The sequence below is a fragment of the Ambystoma mexicanum genome, chromosome 7p, assembly GCF_040938575.1.
Source record: "Ambystoma mexicanum isolate Mex_15411 chromosome 7p, UKY_AmexF1_1, whole genome shotgun sequence".
In the NCBI taxonomy this organism is placed as follows: Eukaryota; Metazoa; Chordata; class Amphibia; order Caudata; family Ambystomatidae; genus Ambystoma; species Ambystoma mexicanum.
This window is the reverse complement of record NC_090939.1, coordinates 614,766,820-614,788,938: the sequence shown is the minus strand read 5'-3', so window position 1 is coordinate 614,788,938 and position 22,119 is coordinate 614,766,820.

The following is a 22,119-nucleotide window of genomic DNA, read 5'->3' as shown; positions in this document are numbered from 1 at the left end:
TACAATTGCAGTGAAGACTACTCTCCTGAAAATCAACAGCTTCTACACTGCAAACAACATATCCGAACAAACCTGGTCATTCTGCAAAAAAAAGAAAGTACAGTACTACCTTTATATTCTCACTGTTCCTCAAAGAGTCTGTGTGGGTTATTTATGTAATTTGCGCACCAAAAAAACCCATTGATTTCTGAACCATTCTACCCACAAATCCCCATTTATTAAATAAAGAATAACAGGCAGAATGGCACACAAGTCCCTGTGTTTTTGTAACACAAATAACATACAGAAGCCTTATAATGTTAGTACTACAAAACAAATAGCTGTTTTAATTTTATAACATTACGTTTACTATTAATTCTTTTCCTCACAACTAGCTCACTTTCTACTCCCATCTGAAGCACAGTGTAGTAATATACAAACAGAAAAATAGCCTTCCCAACTCATTTTAACTACCCAATGCACATTCACACACCACCACAAACAGCTTCCCCATCAAACTCATGCATGCATGCACACAGCACACATACATTGTAAAACAGACCAAACCATGCCTTCTTTTTTTTCAACAGACCCCAAATAATGCCTACCAAAAAGCAAGTCCGTAGAAAGGAACGCAGAAATAGAGCAAATAAAAATAAAAGTGTCCAAAGTAAGCATCCATCTCTAGCAGTGTTTGTACAGAACGTTGAAACAAAACAGCTAATACAGTCATTTAGCGAAACAAAGGAAGCTTCAACTACTGAAACTTTGGCTCCTCTATCAAAATGTGGCACGAAACAGAAAATGCTTTACAAAAATTTGGCTACCAGTACTGCTAACAATGCTCCTATGAATCCTGATATACTAGCAAGTACCCATAGTAAAAAGAGTATTTTAGCAAAAATCTTTCGCCACAGAGTCCTTCAGAAATTAATAAGAAGAGGAGCGAATTCATCCTCTACCCTTAAAACCTACCGCAGAAAATTAATCCTACAAGCTCTCGTAGATAGTGCAATCCTTCTCAAAAGGAAGTTATTTATTTTAATGTTAAATAGGATGAAACCACTAACAAGGCTAAGTACTAAACTACAAAAGAAACTTCTCAATAAACGGAATGTCAACAAAAATAACTTCTTAAATATTTGTGGAGGTAAATGGCGTCACACAACAACCACAGAACCATATGTTAATGAAGAAGCATACAAACAAAATCAAACAAACACAATTGCAAGCCATAACAGTGGAAGAGGGTATGAAAAAATCAATAATACCATCATGGAACAAGAAACACTGCTTACAAATGTATCCCCTGAAAACTCAGAATTACCTCTCCATTTGACTGAAGCAGACCGTCCAGTATACAAATGGCCGTGCACGTCAATGGCTAACATTCCTAACAAATCTTTAAAATCTTTACGTTTCAATCAGTATGTGAAAGGTAAAGACAATATCAAAATGAAAGTGCTGCAAAATATGGATATGTGTCCAGTGCGCAAATACACAGGACTACAAGGACATTCATTAGCCTGCATTTCAGGACCTATTTGCAAAAGCATCTTCCATGATATCAAAAGGATATCAATACATCATTCAAATGTAAGAAATCTAGTGTATAAACTGTGATATGCTAAAATCCAGCTTTAGAATTAGCCAATTTAAATAACACTCTTCTGCATGGTACACCCAAATACCTACAAGAAGAAGTCGACCGTATCCAGAGAAAATATTTTGGAAGTAAAAGCCACTTACAAAATGCAATAGTTTTAGATCAGACTAGCAACAATTCTGCACATAGCAACCTTCTATTACACACATACAAAAAAGAAATACTAAAATTTAAAAGTACATCGGCTGAAGTACCAACCCATGTGTGTGTGTGTTGCCGCAGAACGTTTTACAAAAGGAACACAAAAACTATAGAGGTAACATACAAAATAGAAGACAATGAAGATTCCAAATGGTTTGAATTAGCTCTCTACCTTTTAGCAGAAAAAAACATACCAAATAAGTGAACCCCTAATATGTTGCAGTTACTGCACCACAAAACTGGACAACAACCAAACTCCTTCACGTGCTATCACAAATAATTTGGAATTATTCCCACTACCAGAACCCCTGCAACAACTCAATTTGCATGAGAGCATCATAATTAAAACAGAAAATAAGGATGAATCCAGGTAGGGTTAACGTGATAGGAAGGTTTAATTAAATTGCCCTATAGATTACACGTGTTTCGGCAAGGGGCCTTTCTCAAATCAGGGCATATCCAGCATTGTTTCTTGTAACCATTACTGAAGATGTAATAACTGGGATCAATCCCAACTGAAAAAGTCATTTCCGCGTCCCGCGTCGTGGCAAAGTGGAGTTCTACTTCGCCACGACGTGGGACGCGGAAACGACATTTGCCCTGATTTGAGAAAGGCACCTTGCCGAAACACGTGTAATCTATAGGGCAATTTAATTAAACCTTCCTATCACATAACTCTACCTGGACTCAGCCTTATTTTCCTCTGGCGCAGTAATATGGTGCAGTCACAGAAGCTTGTTTTTTGAGTTTAACAAACGGAGTCGAGGAACTCAAAGTCTCTGTTCTATGACACACCAATGCGACAGCGCACATTTTTGCAATTAACCAGGTCGCAGAGGCATAAAGTGATATCCACTCAAAAGTTCATTCACATTAGTCATAATTCAAACAGTTCACCCATTTCAAGCAATAATACACCTTCAACCAAAAACAGCAAAATTACCTCCCTCTGAATTGGTGAAAGGCATTCGTGGCAAAGTAGTTTATTTGCCATTAGATCTGACAGAAAATGTGCACACTCTAGGAGTGCAACGTCCAGTAGAGCATTCTTTAATTGTCTTAGTAAATGGTGTACCAATAAGAGACAAAAAAATGTGGCAACAACTGGTGGACTTACATAAAGTTAGACAAGCCTTGCAATATCTGAAAGACAATAACGAATACTACAAAGAAATAAATATTGAAGAAAGCTTAAGGGAAACAACTTAAATAATTCAAGAGTCATCAGAAACTGGTCAATTTGAACTTATGGATCCTGCTGCAGTATCTACTCATTTGAACCATTACACAATTCATCCATTGCACTCTAATGAGAGCATAGATGATGCACTAGAAACTTACCAAATGCGACAAACTAAAGGTTCACCAATGAGCATATGGGAAAAAGTATATAAGCATGTGCTTTTCCACTGCTATTTCCTACTGGCAAAGGCAGAAGATACGATGATAGACCCACTCAGATTACTGCATCAGAATACCGCTCATTACGAATGTATTCTCAAGATCACAGATTTAGACAAAATGCGGAATACATATTCCATCTACTCTTTGAAAGTCAACTAGCAACCCTATGTTAAGGAGTTGCACACATATTGAAATCTGGAACCCCCTTTCAAAATATGTCAGCTATGCAATTGATACAAAAAGTGCAAGAAAAAGATGAGGTTTTACAATCAAGTATAACAAATCTGTTTGCAAACATGCGTTGTACGAAAGAATACTGGTTCCGACGGCACGGAGATGTACGTTGTATGATCAGAAACCTTGGACAACCCACTTGGTTTGTTACATTAAGTTGTGCAGAGTATGCATGGGAAGATTTACATGATTTCCTATGCACATCAAACAACAACAAAACCAACATAGATATACTAACATCTGGAGAGCTTTGCTCTCTCGATCCTGTTAATGTGTCAAGATATTTCCATCATCGTTTCATTGCTATGCTGCACTTTATTTGTAATAAAACTGTTCCTCCCCTCTGAGAAGTGCAACACTTACTTTGGAGAAAAGAATACCAAGCCAGAGGAGCACCACATATTAACATGCTTTTATGGATCAAAGGTGCACCTACATTTGGTCAGGACAGTGATGCCACTGTTTTACAGTTCATCCAAAAAATCCCTTCACAACAAACACATAGTGACCTTCATAGACAGATTTTACAATTTCAAAGACACAAATGTGGCAAATATTGTTGTCGCAAATACAAAAGCAAAGGGAAATACTACACCAAATGCCGCTTTGGTTTCCCTAGACCAGTTAGAGAAACAGGTGAAGTGAACAACTTCATGTCTTCAGTTCGACATAGTGTTACTGTAAATCACCTAAGAACATGTATTACATCAAAAGAACAGAAGAATCAAAATATATCAATGATTACAATGCAATCATTGCCCCCTTATGGAATGCAAACATAGATGTGCAGTACATTGCAGACAATTCCACTGCAGTTGCATAATATGTTACAGCCTACTTAACAAAAGCAGAAAAAACAGAGCGTCAAGACCTCTGGAATTACCTATCATCAGACAAAACACTATCTCAGAAATTGTACAGCCTAGGCATAAAAATGCTCTCTCATAGAGAATGTGGCACCTATGAAGCTGCAGATCGTTTAACCAGTACTGCTTTGTATGGAAAATCAAAAAACATAGTATGGCTAAGTTGTTGTCTTGCTACAACTAGAAAAAGAGTTCTGAAATCATATGAGGACATAGAAACAATTGCCAAAAATGATCCCAACAGCCAAGACATTTTAAAAAACAATTTACTGGGCACATACTACCTGAACAGGAGTACCACTTTGGAAACCATGTGTCTATACCACATAGCTCAAAACTTTGCATACAAAAATAATATAAAACCGTTTCTATTGTTGTAAAACCAATAAAAATATATTTAAATAAATAAATAAATAATATAAAACCCAATGAAAGCAAAGGTAGATATAGAGTGACAGATTGTGAAGGCAGCTTAGTGAAACTTACCAAGCAAAGCTTAATTAATCATGTCAAACTGTCATTAAAAACTCCTCAACAGAAAGAAATATATTAGATCTCCCTGCTACAACTTTTTAAACCATGGAGAAAAGAGGAAGACATACTAGATAACTATGGCTGCTATGGAGATGCTTTAAAACAAATGAAAGTACTATCACCGATGTGAACTTTGCGCAGTACAAAACAATGTTGCACAATGAACAGCAACACGAAGAAGAACTTCAATCCCAACTAGATAAGGACACTTCCGACAGTAGTCAAACTTCTGTAACAGGAAGTCAAGAACCACTAGGACAGCCACTAAAAGAAAATGAGGCAGAATTAGCTATGACAGAAGTGGAAAACACCATGGGCCTCATTATGACTTCGGCGGTAGCCATGCCGCTATCGGGGTCTGGGTTCCCAGAATGGGGGATTACCTGGCCATTCTGAGTTCGGAGGGCCTGGTAATGTCATAAATGATGAAAGTCATCATATTAATTCCACTATAAACAACTGGCAGGTTACCCCAAGGACTCACCGTTACCTCTGTTCCTCCTCCTATGACTGACACCTTCCTGCAGGGGAAGACTCTTCTTCTTCCAAGCGGAGAGATGAAAGTGAAAGTCTCCCAAGTACCTCTTCCCCCTCCCAGATAAAACCAGGTAGGAGAAGAAGTCCCAGGGAAACCCTCTGGGGAAGAAAACCCTGTGCCGAAGGTAGCGGTATGATGTCTTCAGTTGCAGACGGAGATTCAGGTGAAGTCCGGAGGACGTTCGTCTTGAAAGAGAAAGAGACTGGTAAGTATCAGCAGGTAAGTGAAATATGGATATGTAAGATGTAGAGAAATGTTGATTACCCTAAACAGGAACGATGTGTAGGAAAAGGTGCCAGTCAGAACTCTCAGAAAACTTCTATGATTATAAGAAAGGGTTTGATGAGAAATAGTGAGATAACTAGAAAGAATAATGGGATGCCACGGGGAAATCTTTACCTGAGAGGCTAGCAGGGCGGAGCTAGGAGCTGTTTTGATGGAGCAGAGTCTTGCACGGGCGATCGTAATGCCAGGGTGACATAGACCTGTAACTATGCGAAGGAAGGGAGAATAGTAAGAAGAAAGAAGGAGAAACGGGAATAGATATACCGGAGAATTCCGAATGAAGCTTACCGCGGTCCGGAACGAGACCGGAAGGCAAACTTGGGAGAGAGAGAGACGGAGTCCGTGGAATCGGGAGACAGAGAGGCAGTGAGAGCTGCACTAAAAAGTGGGACAGAGCAGGAAAGTTTTAGAATGCTGAAATGCAGTGTTTAGCAAGCCGTATCAGGAAACCTAGAAGCGAACTTACGTAGCGTTGTTGTAGCGGAGTAGCAACGCAACTCTGTGCTGGTCTCAGGAACAGATATACCTACACTCGGGTAGGGAGACAGCACTTCCTGGAAACCGGGTTGTGCAGAGGCTAGACCCGCAACTCCAGTTACGGCGGCCATCTTGTTAGTAAAAATGGCTGACACCCGCCGTCCTAAGGTCCATCGATGCCACAAGGACCACCGTCTTCGAAGGGGCGTGACAGTATGCCCCCTCAAATACCCCGGGCCACCCGGTTTAGTTGGATGGGACCGAAAAAATCGGCGGACCAGAGCCGGAGCATGAACAGCCGATGCAGGTTCCCAAGAGCGATCAGCCGGAGAATACCCCTTCCAGTCAACCAAGAACTGCAGACGTCCCCGAAAAAGACGAGAATCACAAATACCCGCCACTTCATATTCGGGACCCATCGGGGTGATGACAGGAGGGGGTACACCCATCCGTGCACGGGAAAAACGATCCACCACGTCCTTCTTTAATTGCGACACATGGAAAACAGGATGAATCCTGGACCAAGACGGAGGGAGCTTGAGCTTGTAAGCAGACGATCCCATGCGTTGCAAAATGTGAAAGGGACCGAAGTATCTCGGGGACAATTTGGACGGCACCAGATGACGAGGTAAAAATCGAGAAGCCAACCAAACTACATCTCCTGGCACCAATCTCGGAGCTGGAGTGCGATGTCTATCAGCAGAGCGTTTGACACGGGCCTGGGCCTCCAGAAGAGAGGTCCTGGCTGTTCGATGTCCCATCTGAATAGCATTGATGAGAAGGTCCACATCGGGAAACCTAGATGCGGAGACCGGACCGCTGGGAAAACACTGAGGGTGATATCCGTAGGAGCAAAAGAAAGGGCTGAACCCCAAGGCTGAGTGTCGAGAGTTATTATATGCGAATTCCGCCAAAGGCAACAAGGAACACCAGTTATCTTGTGAGGAGGAGATGTAACAACGCAAATAACCCTCAAGGGTCTGATTTAGACGTTCCGTCTGACCATTTGTCTGTGGATGGAAACCCGAGCTCAATGCCCGGGAGATATGCAAACTCTTGCATACTTGCTGCCAATATCGAGATGTATATTGTGAACCTCGATCAGAAACGATGGTCTCAGGAAGTCCGTGAAGAGAGAAAATCCGTGAAAGAAAAATCTTTGCCATCTGGGCTGCGGTGGGAATCCGCGGAAGTGGAACAAAATGTGCCAATTTTGTGAAGTAATCGATTGTGACCATGATTACTGTACAACCGTCTGAGGGTGGCAGATCGCCAATAAAATCTGTGGAAATCATTTGCCAAGGACGGTTAGGAACTGGCATTACTGAGAGGAGACCCGACGGGGCAGATCGCGGGCATTTTGATTGCAAGCAGATGGCGCAAGCGATACGTAATCTATGATGTCTCGAGTCATTTCCGGCCACCAGAAATTACGCTGGACCAATTCTTTAGTATTAGCCACACCTCTGTGACCAGCTAGGTAGGAGTCGTGACAAAGATTCAGAACCGTTCTACGTAGTTCACTCGAAGGGAGGAAGAGCATTTTGTTATTATACGCACATCCTTGGACCAAGGTAAGTTTCCAGGTTGCCAGAAACTGTGGATTCAACTGGATAAATTGCAAAGTTGAGTTAGCCACGTTTTGTAGAAATGTGGTAACCACCTGCACGAATGTGGCTCTGGGAAACAGAGGCTCTGTTCGGAAAGGCGTAGAGGAGTTATAATCCTTTCTAGACAAAGCATCAGCCTTGAGATTGACTCTCCCGGGAATGAAGGTGAAAACAATCTCATACGGTGAAAAGAAGTGTGCCCAACGTGCCTGTCGGCTATTTCGGGTCTGAGCATATTGTAGGACGCGTAAATTACTGTGATCAGTCCGGACCTCAACTGGGTGTCTTGCCCCCAATAGTAGGTGTCTCCACTCTTCGAATGCCCTTTTTATAGCTAGTAGTTCTTTTTCAAGCACTGAATAATTTATTTCAGAGGGAGACAGTGTCTTAGAAAGATAGGCTATAGGACATTCTATTCCTTGGTCATTTTCTTGTAGCAGAACGGCCCCAAGGGCCTGATGAGACGCGTCAGATTCAACGATGAATCTCTTGGCTTGATCTGGGGAAATCAAAATGGGTCCTGTGAGGAAATGTTCCTTCAGTCTCTCAAATGCTAGTTTTGCCTCCTCTGACCAAAAGAATTGTACATTCTTTTTCAGAAGAGCCGTCAGTGGGAGTATTTCTTGCGAATAATGTGGGATGAAACGTCTGTAAAAGTTTGTAAATCCTAGAAATCTCTGCAGATCTTTGATGCACGCCGGCATAGGCCAATCAGTAACAGCTGAAACTTTCCTAGGGTCCATGGCTACCCCATTTGCAGAAATTATGTATCCTAGATAGGCAACCTGGTTTCTGTGAAACTCACATTTCTCTAGTTTGCAATAGAGATGATTGTTAAGCAGTCTCCGTAGGACTTCTTTCACGTGCTGACGGTGTTCTGATGGGGATGTAGAGAAAACCAGAATATAATCTAAATAGACAATAACTGTGTGAAGAAGAATGTCTGAAAATAGGTGGTCCATAAAGCGTTGGAAGACAGAGGGGGCGTTGGACAGGCCGAAAGGCATTACCTTGTATTCATAATGTCCCAAAGGAGTACGGAAAGCCGTCTTCCACTCATCGCCAGCTCGTATACGGATGAGATGGTAAGCCCCGCGGAGATCCAGTTTTGTAAAGATGGTGGCTCCTTTAACGGCTTCGAGTATATCTGGTATGAGAGGCATAGGATAGCGATCAGGGATTGTGATCTTATTCAAGCCCCGGTAATCGATACATGGTCTGAGTTCCGTAGATCCTTTCTTGGGGATGAAGAATAAGGAAGCTCCAGCTGGTGAGGTGGATTCTTGAATAAGTCCATTGCGAAGATTCTTTTGAAGATATTCCATAAGAACTTCACGTTCTCGTCCTGATAGGACATACATGCGACCGAAAGGAATCGGTGTATCAGGAATTAGTTCCAAGGCACAGTCATCTCTCCGATGTGGAGGTAGTTCTGCATATTCTGAATCAGAGAAGACTGTTTGGAATTGTCTATATTCGAGGGGTAACTCCTGGATTTGGTTCAACATAGAGATGGAACCCGAATTTTCCAACATGGAGATAGTAGGACGAAACCCGACCGCTCCATCCAAGAGACAGTGCGTCAAACAATGTTCAGAGCCCAAAAAAACAGTGCCCGCCTTCCAGTTGATATAAGGATTATGAGCACGAAGCCAGGGTAGCCCTAAAATTACTGGATAGTGTGCTGTACGGATTACATCAAAGACAATAGATTCTTGATGGGAGGAAATATTCATCCGCAAAGGTATGGTTTGTTCCTTTATGGGTCCTGAAGTTAACGGACTACCATCCACCGACTCGACTGGAATAGCCAAGGTCTTCACTGAACACGGTATATTATGAGTGGTCTTCCAGAGGGTATCAACAAAATTTCCCGCGGCCCCACAATCTATTAAGGCCGTGACCAGAATGGGATCTGAATCTCCCCATTTGATTTGGACTTGCAAGGCCAACATAGTAAGATTGGGGATCTCTGTTACTTGTGATGGTATCATAGAGGATGAGGAACCTGTTACTGATTCCCTAGCCGCGGTTCCCCTTGCGGTTGGGTAATGGCGTTTCCCTGTCTTTTGATTAGGATGAGAGGACAATCTTGAACTGTGTGTTCCTTGGAACCACAATACATACACAGGCCCCTGACCCGACGTCTATTGCGCTCTTCTGGAGTAAGACGACCTCTGGTAGACCCTATCTGCATGGGTTCTTCCGTCTGAGATTTCCCTAAACTAGTAGAGTATGTAATGGGTTGTCTCACGGAACGGCCGCGACGTCGTTCCTTTAATCTTTCTTGCAGTCGGTAGTCCATCTGCATGACCATGGTTATTAATTCTGCCAAATTTGGAGGTCTGGGTACTCGGGAGATCTCATCTTTTAACTCTTCGTTTAATCCTCTGCGGAAGATAGTGATCAGAGCATCGTCCGCCCATGACGTGCCAGCTGCTAACTGCTTGAAATTGGTGATATAGGATAACAGATCTTGAGATCCCTGTTTGAAATCTAATAACTGTTCTTGGGCTGAAACCGTGATCTCCTGACGGCTAAACATGGCTCTAAGACTGTTCAAAAAGGCAGGGTAAGAATCTAATAAGGCATTATTTGTAGTAACAAGAGGCGTGGCCCATGCTAAAGCGGGACCTGATAAATTCGCAATCATGTGTCCTACCTTATCACGGTCGCTCTGAAAAAAGGCTGTCTTGAATGAGAACTGAACGGTACAAGCCTCAATAAAGGCCTTAAGTTTATGAGGGTTACCATCGTATAAACCCCCTGGAATTGGGCCAGGAGGTATCTCAGAACAACTAGGAACTCTGCCTACCTGTTGTCGGAGATAGGCATTCTCCTGTTTTAAAGCATGCACTTCAGCCGTCAACGCCTGTACTGCAGTGACTAATTGTTGTTGTTGGGATGCGTCCATGTTTACTTGTAACTCTGAACCCCTGAGATAACCTGCTCAGAATATATTTCGAAACTCAATAATATTTAATGGGCGTTGCTAACTGTCATAAATGATGAAAGTCATCATATTAATTCCACTATAAACAACTGGCAGGTTACCCCAAGGACTCACCGTTACCTCTGTTCCTCCTCCTCCTATGACTGACACCTTCCTGCAGGGGAAGACTCTTCTTCTTCCAAGCGGAGAGATGAAAGTGAAAGTCTCCCAAGTACCTCTTCCCCCTCCCAGATAAAACCAGGTAGGAGAAGAAGTCCCAGGGAAACCCTCTGGGGAACAAAACCCTGTGCCGAAGGTAGCGGTATGATGTCTTCAGTTGCAGACGGAGATTCAGGTGAAGTCCGGAGGACGTTCGTCTTGAAAGAGAAAGAGACTGGTAAGTATCAGCAGGTAAGTGAAATATGGATATGTAAGATGTAGAGAAATGTTGATTACCCTAAACAGGAACGATGTGTAGGAAAAGGTGCCAGTCAGAACTCTCAGAAAACTTCTATGATTATAAGAAAGGGTTTGATGAGAAATAGTGAGATAACTAGAAAGAATAATGGGATGCCATGGGGAAATCTTTACCTGAGAGGCTAGCAGGGCGGAGCTAGGAGCTGTTTTGATGGAGCAGAGTCTTGCACGGGCGATCGTAATGCCGGGGTGACATAGACCTGTAACTATGCGAAGGAAGGGAGAATAGTAAGCCGGGAAAGAAGGAGAAACGGGAATAGATATACCGGAGAATTCCGAATGAAGCTTACCGCGGTCCAGAACGAGACCGGAAGGCAAACTTGGGAGAGAGAGAGACGGAGTCCGTGGAATCGGGAGACAGAGAGGCAGTGAGAGCTGCACTAAAAAGTGGGACAGAGCAGGAAAGTTTTAGAATGCTGAAATGCAGTGTTTAGCAAGCCGTATCAGGAAACCTAGAAGCGAACTTACGTAGCGTTGTTGTAGCGGAGTAGCAACGCAACTCTGTGCTGGTCTCAGGAACAGATATACCTACACTCGGGTAGGGAGACAGCACTTCCTGGAAACTGGGTTGTGCAGAGGCTAGACCCGCAACTCCAGTTACGGCGGCCATCTTGTTAGTAAAAATGGCTGACACCCGCCGTCCTAAGGTCCATCGATGCCACAAGGACCACCGTCTTCGAAGGGGCGTGACAGGTAATTCCTCACTCCGGGAACCCGGGCCCAGACCTTCCCCATTCCCATCTGAGCCCTCATGCGGCTCAATGGGAATGGGAGAGGGTGCAAACAATGGGCTGATTACGAGCGGCCCATTGTTTTGTCAAGGGTTTTGACCCATGTTGAATCAATAGACTGGGTAGATGTGGGGATGAGCTGTCACTGCCCACATTTGCGCCAGAATCCTGGAGAACAGCGCAGTTTTGCGCACAGCAAAATGGTCCCCTGACCTGCCACGAACGTGATAGGCCAGGAGTGCCATGAGTGAAATGTGTGCCAAAGGAAAAACAGCAGTGCCGGTGGCTAAAATAAAAAAAATAAAAAACTCTTTGAAATCACCTTTGTTTCTCTGAAATGCAAGCTAAAAATGCCTATTTTAAACATTGCAAGATATTCAAAAATCTCAATGAACATCAGCAGACATTTCAAAGAATGTAGTCTTGTGTGCATACAAAATCTGGAAAGAGAAAGAGCCCAAAACAATGTTTATAACAAAACTGGTTGAGCTGTGGATGTCAGCAGCTGAAGTGAAATTGGACTGAAAGACACTAAAATCTAAATGTTTAAAATAAATGAGCGACCTACTGTTGAGTGTCACATAGTTTGCAACTGTTGAAATGTCATAATTTTGAATTTAGCTCAGCGTTCTAGCTGCATGTGTAAAAATTGTCAGTTTGATTTGAATGTAGAAAACTGGGAACTAAAGTGACATTTAGCTGAAGCCTGGCTTGAAGAGAGTGAATTCTGCCCGGCAACTACCCCCGACAGGAGTGAAACCTGCTCAGCCACTCTTCCCAAGCCTGGCTGCATTCTGCTGCCCCTGCCAAAAGGAGATGACACCTCTCTGATTGAATTAGGGGAGGAGCACCTGGGGACTACAGGAAACTAAACAAAGCACTGTCCCTGGCTTAGGCAAATGTTATATTAGAGGGGTCGTAAATGGCTACCTCTTGGAAGGAGAATTGGGAGGGGCACTGCATCTGTGAGCAAGCTGAACTTGGGGGAAGTGGATAAACCAGAAATTCCACCATGTGCTTTGGAAAACCACACCCCTTTGGGGCCAGAGCATAATTTTAAAAAGATGGATAATTCATAGTGCGTACTTGTAAAAATTATATAAATAACATCATCATTCTTGTGATTTTTCTGTGCACATTTTAAGAGGTGTTAGGACCCTGTGGTATGTTCCTAGGGATAGCAGCGGAAAAAAAGATTGTTACTCCAAATGTATGCATGTTAAAAATCTGACACTTTATCATCTGAAACCCATATCCCCGGTGCACATTTGTGTAAAATCTGGAAAGGTTTAGAGGTTGTGATCTGGATGAAAAGGGCAGAAATCTGTCATAAGTGGACACGACATCTTACAAAAACAGGGATCAGATGGTTTGGTGCTACAGAAAATATGTTAACTGGACGTATAATATTAGAAAAATGGTACATAGACAAATATGTATTTGGATCAGAAATAGATTTGTGTGCAATTTGACATGGGGAGGATCCTCTGACCATAAACCTACCTCATCACCCTGACTCACAACCCAGTTCCACCAATCAAGGAAGAGAGGAGGAACTGGCCAATGATAAGTTGAGAGGGTTGGGCATGCAGAATTAGCCGACCCACCCACTTTCTAAACACATAAAAAGAGCCACTGGAAGCCAGATAGGACTTACTTTCTTTTTCACTTTCTGCGGAGCATTTTGACTTCAGACTTCACATCCAGAGATCCAGACTTCAAATCCATTAATCTCCAGAGACCAGAAATTAACTCCAGAATTTGTAGCAGAGAGGCCTGAATCCACAAGCTGAATCATTTTTCAGCAGGCCTCCAAATCATTTGCAAACTATTCAACAGCCGGGCGAGCTGTTTGAATTTTTGCCAAGAACTTTTGTCAGAACCAGAGACCAGACCGCCGTGCAGTGCCGAGAACTTTTGTCAGAACCAGAGTTCAAGACCGCTGTGCAGTGCCGCTAGCAGAGCTGACCCAAATCGCTGTGAGCAGAACCAGGCAGAGATCGCCTGTGGCGAGGGAACCGCAGTCCGATCCTGACCCAATCCGTGGCGAGGTCGCATTCCTTCCAAAATACAGTATGAGTACCCAGTTAGCACTGTGCCAAAACCAATCTCTTAGTTTAAAATAATCTAATCCAAACTATTTTAAACTATTTAGAACCACCTCGTAGAATCGTGTCATTCTGTCATCTTTAAACCTGAAAACTGTCATTTGTCATTCTGAGCTTTCAAATTTAAAAACCGAAAAACTGCCTTTACTAAATCGGCCGTATCCTCTGAACCGTTTGTGATAGAAGCGAGATTTAACTTTTATTTTGAAGCTGAGATTCTAAGCCTTCCAACAAGCTCTAAAACGAACTAGAAATAAAACTGGACATAAAACTGGACATACGAATACATCAATAAGGGCTTCCATCAGCATCCCAGACTAGGCATTTACTTAGCTGTAGTGTTGAATTGAAGTCGCTTACAAAGTGGGGGCTCGGAGCCGGGGTATTCTGGGTTAGGTTTACCACTTGGGCAGCTTAATACAGTGTGCCAACTGACCGGATACACATATCCGGTTAGATCACCACGCTGTTTTACACTGTGAAAGCACCCCTCAATGGAACTCTCTAAGGAAACTGTCTGTTTTGCAAAATAAAATACAAACTTCTGTAAGTCAGGAAGGAACTCAAATTCCAGAATGACGACACTGGTAGACATCAAAATAGCCAGAGAGCACTTCTTACATAAGCTATTTGTGAGAGGTGAATGGACGGAGCTGGGCCAGGATGCGTGGTTGCAGGCAATCACACAACAGGTCACTGCAACTGGGTTATAAATCTGGAGAGATGAGGGTCCCTTACATGTGGCCCTGAGTGAACAATACATGGCTCCTAAAGCTAACGATGAACACGACAAGATGGTTAGGATAGCGGCATATTTGTATCTATATATGGGAGCCATGCAGGACAAATGTGCTGAAGGCCAATATCTAACAAATAGGCAACAGATCGCGTTAGAGAAGGCCCAATCTGACCTGGTCTCTTCTGAGCAGAGGATGCACAGAAGCCAGGAGTCAGAAAATGAGAGCAGACAGTATCTCATTAAAATCAAAGAGGACATGTGTATCCTGCAACAAGAAAAGTCTGAGCAGGATACCAGATTTCTGGCCTTGCAGAAGGAGTACCAATAAGGTTTGGACTCCCTACTGCAGAACCAGAAAAAGCTGGAGCAACAATTAGATTTCAATAGGGCATGTGCTGAGCAGGTAGTCACCCTGCAAAGTCGCCTAGATAGGGAAAAGGCAGAGAGCAATAAAATGATCCTGAAAGACCTGGATACCCAGGCAGAGTTTGATCAGGAGCGCCAGAAAGCTGGTGCCTTTCAAAGGCAAAGGGACGACCTGGCGGCACAGATGCAGACTCTTAGTCAGGAAAGGGACACCTTAGGCCAGGAAGTCTGCCATTTAAAAAGAAAAACTGAAGAAAATCACTTGGACCTCCAGGGGCTGGGTGACCTCCAAAAAGAGCATCAGAGCACACCAGGAGGGTGGAAGAGGCTCTGGCAAGAAAGGAGCAGGCCAGTAGGGATGGGACTCAGGAGGTAACCCTCCTGCAGCAAAGACTGGCCCAGTACTCCAGGACCAATCAGGAGGCACAGAGAGAGATTGAGGCTCTCTGCCAGCACAATGATAGGCTCCAGCAACAGGTAGCCATGCAGGAGAGACTGATAGAGTCTAATAAGGCCTTAACTGAGGAACTGAAAGCGCAGGCTCTTGCATTGCCACAGGGAGCAGGGGCTGATAGAGATGAGGTTCGCTGGGAAAGGGAAACGCCTGAGTATAACCTCAGGAGCCCTAGTACCAGAGGCCTTCATCTCACCCAGTCCCTGAACTCTGCCATCCCCATGTCCCCTGGCGCACATGAGCACAGGGCCACAGGGATGGCAGATTACTATCCAGCCAAAAGGATGGGGCTCATAGGCCAGCACCACCCAGGAATGGATGGGCGGGCATCCGGGTATGGGCACCTAAGTAAAGTGCAATTTAGTGGGGAACCCCAGGAGAATAGGCCCACTAAGGGCATCCTGAAAACCTCTGCCCAGTTAGGTCAGTGGGGGGGTACCCATCAAATCCTGGTAGCAAGGAGGGATCTGAAGACTCCTCTGAGCGTCACAGGGCACAGGAGACCAGGTCCCCACATTCTGCCAGCTATTCCCAGGCTCGCAGAATCCGGGAAAACCTGGAAGATCAGACGGGCACCTCTGGGAGCAGTGCTTCTGAATCAGAGGATGAATGGACCAGGGTTACCCAAACCAAAAAGGCCAATAAGGTGAAAAGGGCCATGCTTAAGGACCCCTTAAAACAGATTAAGGCAATCAGGAGTGTCATCACGCCTTATCATAAGAACGCCAAGTATTCTGTTTGGGAACACTTGGAGCTCTATGAGCAAATGATGGAGACTTTCCATTTGAAGGACAGCAGAAGCTGCATCCAGTACGTCAAATGGACATTCTCCCCTGAATACTGCAGTTTCTTTGCGGGGCTGGAGGACCAAAACCATTCAAGATGGTCCACATATAGGGCGGCCATCTTGAAACATTTTTCTGTACATAGAAATCCCCAAGAGGCTCGCAAGGCAGCCTACAATTTGCAATGTGGGGAGGATCAGGCCCCACAAGAATTTGTGCAAGAATTGAAGCGTGCCTTTGTGCAGACCACCAGAAGGGTGCGCACGGACAGCAGAGAATTCATCAACACATTTTTCCATGCTCTTCCCAAGTACATAATGACCCTGCTCATGAGAGATTTTCACGAGAAAAGATCTTTAGACTGGGTCATTGAGCAAGCCACCCGGATCTATGAGGTGCAGAAGCCCATAGAAAATATAAGTAATGCGCAGAAAAATCCCATAACCAACAGCACCCCTGCTGCTGCCAAGGTGGCAGAGGTAAATGTCCAACCCCCAAAAGATCCAGCCATTCCCACATTCAAACTGATAGACAAATGGGAAATGGATCTGGAAACACCCAATTCGAAACATCTCCTGCCAAGCAGGTGTATGCTCAAAATCTCCATTGGCAACAAGAGCATAGTCCATAATTGTTGGGTCGTGCGAGACGTCACTGCCAACTTTTACTTAGGCAGTGACATTCTCAATCACTTTGCCATTAGTTTGGACCTAATAAACTTCGAAGCTTGGTCCCGATTAGCGGATAATCCCTTTGATGATCCAGAAAAAGCATTTAGGTCAGCTCAATTGCTACCTTATGCAGTTCAAATTCAGATTAAAGAGGAAGTCACCAACCCAGAAAGGACCCGACAATTCTCCCTGGAAGTGAAAGTTAAAAGAGGACAACAATTGAAAAACCCTGATGCTTATATTCATCGAAATGCTTCTCTCCAACAGCAAGGGTTAGGGGTAAACCCAACACCATTAGTCAACATAGAACATGACACCATTCCAATAGAGCTGGATAACAGCGACTTAAAGAGTATTACTCTAGCCGCAGGCACCATTATTGGAATGGCGGTTGATGACTGACATTTCTCCATTGATTTAGGAAATGAACTGTTAGGACCAATCCCCAAGGACTGTTTTGACAGTGACAGTGATGACAATACAACACCAGACAGGATCTTTACCCGGCAGGGGGGGAACTTCTCCTGGTGTACACTTCTTGCCCTTATGGTAAGGAAGACGTGACTTGTGACTTCAGAAGGGATGAGGTGATTTTCCAGGTCCATGAGGGCTGCCTTTCCCACTTGAAGCCTCCAGTCCAAATCAGCACTCTGACCAGGGACTTCTCCACCCAGCTGGAGGAGGCCGCTGAGATAGCAAAACCAGAAGTGTTTCCAGGCTTCAGTCAGATGGTGGAAGAGAGAGTCAACCTAGCTGATGCCTGCGTGACTCTGGAACAGAAGCAAAAGTTGAAACAAGCTTTCTTGGATTTCCAAGATCTCTTTGCGGTAGACTCATATGACTGTGGTCGCACCGACATCCACACAACAACAATTCGCACGGACCCTGGCATGACTCCAGAGTTTGTGAAGCAATATCGCTTGCCTCTCGCATCCATGGAGTCCCTTGCTGAAATAATTAAGAACCTTGAGTCCCGTGGGAATAATCCGTCCAGTCCACAGCACTTTCAATAATCCGGTGCTGGGAATATTGAAGCCAAACGGCCAGTGGAGACTCTGCGCCGACCTTAGGGAGCTCAACAAACGGGTCCATACTTCCCGATGGCCTCTGCCCTACATTGACCAAGGGCTGGCCCAGATCCAGGGGTCACAAGTATTCACTGCAATAGACCTGACCAATGGATACTGGACCGTGCCTGTCAGTAGGGAGGACCAATACGTAACTGGCTTTTACCTTTGGGGGCCAGCAGTACACATGGACCCGGACTCCCTTTGGATACCTCAACTCCGGCAGTGAATTCAACATTTTCCTACATAAGGCCATGCCCGACCTAGGTGCGAGGGGTAACCTGGCTTATGTAGCTAATGTCCTCATCAAAAGTTCATCTGTGGAGGAACACATAGCGTAGATCCGTTATGTTCTGACACAGTTGAGGGCCGCCAGAGCAAAACTTTCCTTTCAGAAAGCACAGTGGTGTAGAACCCGTGTTAATTTCTTGGGGCATGAGATTACTCCTCAGGGTCTCTGTCCCCAGGAAAAGAAAGTGGAAGCACTTCAGAAACTGAAGGATCCCACAACTCTGCAGGAACTAAGGAGCCTCCTTGGACTGACTAATTACAGCAGAAAGTTCATTGAGGGCTATGCAGAGATCACCAGACCCCTGATTCATCTCTTGAAGAGGGGGGTCAAGTGGGAATGGGGTCCAGAACAATCCGAGGCAGTAAGACAACTCAAGAGAAGCCTCTCACAAGCGCCTTGCCTAGCTTACCCTGTCAGAAACAAGGAGTTCTTCCTGGAGACAGGGTTCTCTAATACGTACTTGACGGCAGTATCATACCAAAAGCATGACATGGTCAATAAAGTAATCTCCTATGCGAGCAAAACTTTATCCTCTGTGGAGGAAAAATTCAACGATTGTGAGAAGGCACTCCTGGCAACGGTGTGGGCATTGAAGAATTACCGCCCTTTATCCAGAGGGAACACATCATAGTGGAGACTCCACACCAGCCTCTGCAATACCTCCAAAGCGACAGAATCCGGGCCGGAAATGTGAGTAATTCCCAAATTACTTCCTGGATTCTGTCAATGCAAGGCTTTCCTGTGGAGGTCAGATATGGCCAAAACAAGAAGAGTCCCCTCGCGCAAGGTCTGGCTGACTTGCATGATTGTGCCAGAGAAAACTGTCTCGAGGACGAAAGTCTAAAAATCAAGGACAACATGGAGGCATACCTTAATTCCCCACACAAAGTCTTTGAAGAAGACAAGTGTGAGGGAATGCCCACTGTCTATGTGGATGGATGCTCTTACCATGTTGACAACAACGTGGAGATAGAACTGGTGGCCGGCGTAGGGAATGCATGGGTGAAGGAGTTTCCAGAACCCTCCTCTGGATACAAAATTGGTCCCCAAAGTAGTCAGGGGGCAGAATTGATGGCTGTGCATCAAGCCATCCTCACTGCTGTCCAACATCAACTCCACGAACTGGTCATAATCATAGATTTGGATTATGTACAGAACGGGTTCGTGGAGCACCTGGTTAACTGGAAAACCAGAGGCATGCTATGTGCTAATAACAAACCTTTGAAACATGGGAAGTTAATCCAAAACATTGATGATCTGGTCACATCGAATGGGATGACCATCTACTGGAAAAAGATCAAGGGTCATTCCAAAGTAGAGGGACCAGACAAAACTGGAAATGACTTAGCTGATCAGCTGGCCAAAACCGGGGCCATCCAAGGGGATCTAATAGAAATAGAGTCCCTGTTGGAGGAAATCCAGGTCACTGCTATCACTAGGTCCCAGACAAATGCTCACAATGATCTTTCAACTGCACAATGGCGTAAGGAGAACCCTGATGCTGATTTAATTATGGCTCAAAAGGGGGATACAATAATTGGTAAGTTCTACCAACACATTGAGGAACCTGAGTACTTTCCCCTGACGGATAGCGATTACATTGGGAAGGAGGACCTTAGAGTGTTGATGAAATGTCCAAAGATGTTTCTAATCCAAAACGGTTTGTTGGTAAGGAAATCCCAAGCTGGCCATGATCAGTGGGTGGTCCCTACCTCATTCCGAAGCCTGATGTTAAGTCACGCCCATGATGCGGCCACAGCCGGTCATAGGGGGTTTCACACAACCCTTGAGATCTTAAGAGAGGTTGCATGCTGGCCACACATGGGACAGGACCTCGACCAATACTTGAAGGGGTGTCTGGTGTGTGCACAATTTCAGCCAACATCCCTCACTCTCCGGGCGCCTCTCCAAAAGAGGGGGATGACACTGCCATGGTCAGATTTGCAAATCGACTTCGTAGGCCCTGTAATTCGCTCGTCTAGAGAAAACAAGTACATGTTGACCGTCACATGCTTGTTTACCAAGTGGGTGGAATGTCTCCCGGCCCCAAACTGCAATGCAGAAACAGCAGCTGCCCTGATGATTAACCACATCTTTTCCCATTTTGGTCTACCTCAAAGGATTGAGTCAGACAGAGGTAGCCATTTCACCAGCGAGGTAATGACAAAGATGTGGAAGGTACTGGGGGTCAAAAGGAAGTTACATATTGCTTACCGGCCAGCTTCTTCTGGGGCAGTAGAACGCTACAACCAAACCATTGTGAGCATCTTAAAAGAGTTTGTGCCACATTCTGGGCCAAGTTGAGATATCCGATTACCTCTGGTCCTAATGGCCATCAGATCTACCCCTTCATCTGCAACTAAAATGTCACCATTTGAGTTGTTGACCGGACGCAAGATGGTGCTTCCCCAGCATTTGCTCTACAGGACCTAAGAGCAGACACTGATAAATGCCTCCACAACTCATGAGTATGTGGAGAATTTAAGGAAACACCTTCAGCATGCTTTTGCCTATGCTCAGCAGAATCTAGAAAGATCAGCTGAGAGCATGAAAACCCACTACGACCTGAAGACCACCAGGAAGGAATATACTGTGGGAGACCGGGTCTATCTATACAATTTCCAAAGGGACCAGGCCAAACAGCGAAAATGTTTGCCTACACGGAAGGGACCGTTTGAAATTATAGACAAGGTATCCCCAGTAGCGTATAAGATCTGCATCCCCAAAGGTAGTCTGGCGGAAGAGGAAGACAAGTGGGTACGTATAAATCAGCTAAAGTGTTGCCATCCCAGGCACACTCTGCAGCAACTGGAGGAGTCCTCTGCAATACCAGAGGGGACCGCTCCAGATTAATTCAGTTCCACCCTAAAATATCCCACATATAGTCTCTAAAATATTATGATTCTTGTATGCAACTGTCTTTGAATTATATCTTGTTTTTCAAAATAAGAATGCTATGGGCCTCATTCCGAGTATGGCGGTAAGGGATAGCGGCCACCGGTAACGAGACCGGTGGCAGTAATCCCTTACCGCCATACTCCGAGTTCCCTCTGCGCCCTCGCCCTTAACGCCTGCTTTGAGCAGGTGTTAAAGTCGAGGGCGCAAAGGGGCCTCCAAGCCAATAACGGTGACCGTAATGAACGGTCACCGTTATTTGCATCTTCCCCATTCCCATTGAGCCCTATGGGGGCTCATTTGGGAATGGGGAAGAGCCTTGGTGAATGGGGAATTACCGCCCCGCCAACCTTGGAATGGGGCGGTGATTCCGCCATCCACCAAGGCACTGCCGGTCCGGGTACGGCGTCAACCAAGGCGTTAATAGCGCCATTGGTTAGCGCCGTACTCGGAATGAGGCCCTATGTCTCTTGATTTATAAAATGTACATGCCGCCCCACTAGATCAATAGTGGGGGAAAAATGTCTATGAATAGGTATTGCCGCTTTTGCTTTCTCATCCTAGGAGAGATGAAACCATGGAGACTGACCAAGGAGGATGACCAGGGACCGGGAGCAAAGATCCGAGGGGCCCGGGGTACCGCCTAATATTCCCATCAGGACCGTCGAGGAGAACCGATCGATCCAACCGGATGGAGGAAAAGATGCTGAACTGTGCCATCTACGGAATTGGAAGAAGATGATGCGGACATACCAGCGCGTGGATCAAAAACATCCTCTGCACCCGACTCCCCCTCGACTCGAAATCAAAGCGCAGTCGGGCGGTGGGGGGGGGGGCTTGTCAATGGTTTTGACCCATGTTGAATCAA